At 39.0% G+C, this 3,778-nt stretch overlaps 1 pseudogene; it reads right to left on the bottom strand.

The window, feature by feature from the left end:
• Positions 1-1,063: 1,063 nt before the first annotated feature.
• LOC111744817 lies at positions 1,064-1,182 on the bottom strand (annotated as a pseudogene).
• Positions 1,183-3,778: the final 2,596 nt, after the last annotated feature.

Below are 3,778 nucleotides of genomic sequence, written 5' to 3'. Positions count from 1 at the left end.
TGCTACCAGCATTTAGTGGGTAGAGGTGCCAGGGATGCTGCTAAATATCCTTCAGTGCACAGGACAGCTCCTCACTACCAATTGTTATCCAGATCAAAATGTCAAGAGTGCCGAGGTTGAGAAACTCTCCCTATGGGTACCTAGAGCACAGAGAACTCTCCGTCCCACCTCCACCTCTTGCCCACCTGCCTTCCTTCCCTCAGGCCATTGAGAAAGATCTTAGACCTGTCACAGATGTTAGCCAAGGCTAAGTTATGAAGTTAATGAGAAAAATAGAATACAAAATTGTGTACCTTCTCAACACTGCACAAGGGTAAACTACGCACTAAAAACAATGGAGGAAAAATGACTAAAATGTCAAGATGGTTACCTTAGGCAATTGAAACGTTTTTTTCCTCTCATTTTCTTTCTTTTCCCACACATTTCCTGAGGACCATGTTTGTAAAATATTTTGAATTTTTAACTTTTAATTATGTAAGTATTGCATGAGTACATTCTCCTTGTATTAAAAAAAAAAAAATTGGAAACAGTACAGCAAGTCCAGTGTCCTTTGACCAGCACCTCCCGTCTGGTCCCAGGCCTCTGCAGAAGTACCTGCTGCTGCTGCTGCAGAGCTCATGTCCAGCTATGGCAGGACACGGTTCTACCTTTGGCTTTGAGCTGACACTGGAAAATGGAATTGTGTGATCATAGGCAAGTACATTTTACTGGATATGACGAAGTTGTTTGAAAGTTAGTTTACTCTGCTGCTAACAAGGTATGACAGGACCAGCGTGAACCAGCATTTGACACCAGACGTGAAAATGCTGGCCAATCTGATGGGTGAAAAGTATAATCTCATTGTTTTAATTTGTCTTTCCTTTATTATGACTGAGATTTTTTTCCCCAGCTTCATTGATGAGATATAATTGAAATATGACATTGTACAAGTTTAAGGTATTCAGTGTGATGACTTAGGATATGTTTGTTTGCAAAATAATGACCACAATAAGATTAGTTAACACATTATCACCTCACATAGTTACTCTTTTTTGTGTGAATGTGGTGAGAACTCCCCTCACCTCCGCTACAGCACCTGGTCTTCCGAGGTGGTCTCCCATCCAAGTACTAACCAGGCCCGACCCTGCTAAGCTTCTGAGATCAGACAAGATCGGGCACGTTCAAGGTGGCATGGCCATAGACATGGTGAGAACTTTTAAGATCTGCTCTCTTAGCAACTTGCAAGTATACAGGACAGCATGGTTAACTATAGTCACCATATTGTACATTAGATTCCCCAGGACTTATTCATCTTATAGCTGGAAGTTTGTACCTTTTGACCTTCACCCATTTCTACCACCCCTCAACCTCTCTGGAAACCACCAATCTACTTTCTGTTTCTAAGAGTTTGGCTTTTTAAATTATTTTAATTTTTAATTTTTATTTTTTAGATTTCACATATACATAAGATCACATAGTATTATTAGTCTTTCCCTGTCCGACTTATGTCACTTAGCATAACACCCTCAAAGTTCATCCATGGTGTTGCAAATGGCAGAATTTCCTTCTTTTTTATGACTAATAATATTTTATTGTATATATTTACCACATTTTCTTTATCCATTCATATATCGATGGATGTTTAAGTTGCTTCCCTATCTCAGCTATTGTTAATAATGCTGCAATAAACATGGGGTTACAGATATCTCTTTGAGATCATCTTTTCATTTCCTTCAGATATATACCCAGAAGTGGGATTGCTGGATCATATAGTAATTCTATTTTTTATTTTTTAGGGAACCTCCATACTGTTTTCCAGTGGCTGTACCAATTCATATTCCCACCAACAGTGCACAATGGTTCCCTTTTCTCCACACCTTCACCAATACTTGTTATTTCTTGTTCTTTTTTATAATAGCCATTCTAACAGGTATGAGGTGATATCTCATTGTGGGTTTGTTTTTTCTACGCCTACCGCACCAGGTCTTCCTAGGTGGGAAGACTACCCAGGCCCGACCCTGCTTAGCTTCCGAGATGAGACGGGATCGGGCGTGTTCAGGGTGGCATGGCCGTAGACTTATTGTGTTTTGCTTTGCATTTTCCTGATGTTTAGTAATGTCGAGCATCTTTTCATATATCTGTTGGCTATCTGTATGTCATCTTTGGAAAGATGTTACCACTGAGATTGAATATCTTCAGGTGTTCATTTTTTAAATTAATTAAAAATTTAATCAATATACATTCACATCATTCAACATTCAAAAAGGGTAGTCAGTGAGAAACCAGCCTTCTTCCCATGTCTGGAGCCCAGCTTGGCAGCCCCTACACAGAGACAATGTCCGAAAACAGTTTCTAGCATTTCTTTCCAGAGATACTCAGTGCGCAATAGGTACTTATATATATATAGCCTTTCTCTTTAGTTTTTCCACAAATTGTAACATTTTCCACACTGTTCTACACTGCTTTTTTTTTTTAATATGGAAAGTAGAGCCATGTACATAGAGCCTGTACATAGAGCCATGTCATTCTTGATTTCATAGCATCCCATCTGATGGGTACATTGCAATTTTTTTAAACAATTCCCTAGTGTTGGATATTTTGGTGCCTTCCAATTTTTTGCTACAGTGAATATCTTGTGCATATATAATTTCTCACATATGGGAATACATTTGTAGGTAATTCCCAAGAAGTGACATTTCTGGGTCAAAGGGCAAGTATATGTAAAGCATTTTAGGTTGTAGCCAAATTGCCTTCTCTATCAACTTACTGATTATGTCATTTCATGATTGTAAAGAAACTATCTTATTGTTTAATCCAAAGAAAAATATAGCAGTCATTGTCTTTGATGATAAGAAACCATGACTTACGAAACATCTACTATGTGTCAGAAACTTTACACATATTGCCATGACACCTGTGAGGCACGTGAATCAAGTCTTTTGTTTAAGGCTCCGGAAAGTAGGCGACAGAGCCAGAAATCAAACCTTGACCTGTCGGGCTCCCTATCTTGGGTCTGGGCCTTGTCACCAGTCAGGAGGCTGACACCCTACTGTGAGGAACTAGATTCCAGCATAACTCAGGGAGATGTCACGTGACAGGTGTCAGGAGGCCTGAACCAAGGCCTGGGAGTACATGATGGGGTGGGCTGGACTGGAGTGGCTGAAAGGGCTTTACAGAGGTGAGAGCTTTTGAGGTAAGGTCTAAGGATTGAAGGAATAGATTTTGCTCATGAAAAGTAGAAAAGGGGGGCCCATACTTAACTCAGGAGCCAGACTGTCTGGATTTGAATCTTACTTCTGCCACTTCCTAGCTGTATGACCTGTTTCCTCGTCTATAAAATATAGAATCTAATTCATAAAGTTGTGTAAATTAAATGTGTAAAAGTAAGTTTAAAAAGGAAAAAAATACACTTGACACTTTGTAAGCATTCAACAAGCATTAGCCATTCATTAGCGAATAACTAAATTGTTTTCAAAAGTATTTTAATTGATAATGTTTTTCTGTATGTTGTTTAAAAACATTAGTTGGCAGACTGGTAATGACGGGATTCATTGTTTGGTTGAAGGTGACAGGAGGTGATGTCATAACAGATTGATTCAGGCACCACAAAGTGATCAGAGCAATGCCAGGCCCAGCACAGTGGCTGGCAGTAGTTTGTACATTTTGCCAAATAATAATCGTTTGAAAGTGTTGAAATGCAGTTACGCAAATGTTGATTTTTAAGAGTTAACATTTATTTAGCTTTTACTATATGCCAAGCGCAACTTCAAGTATCCTGTCTAATCCTCACAATAAGCCT

The sequence above is a fragment of the Pteropus vampyrus genome, unplaced genomic scaffold (genome assembly GCF_000151845.1).
Source record: "Pteropus vampyrus isolate Shadow unplaced genomic scaffold, Pvam_2.0 Scaffold141, whole genome shotgun sequence".
Taxonomy (NCBI): domain Eukaryota; kingdom Metazoa; phylum Chordata; class Mammalia; order Chiroptera; family Pteropodidae; genus Pteropus; species Pteropus vampyrus.
Note: the sequence above shows the minus strand (reverse complement) of the source record. Positions and strands in the feature narration are given on the sequence as shown.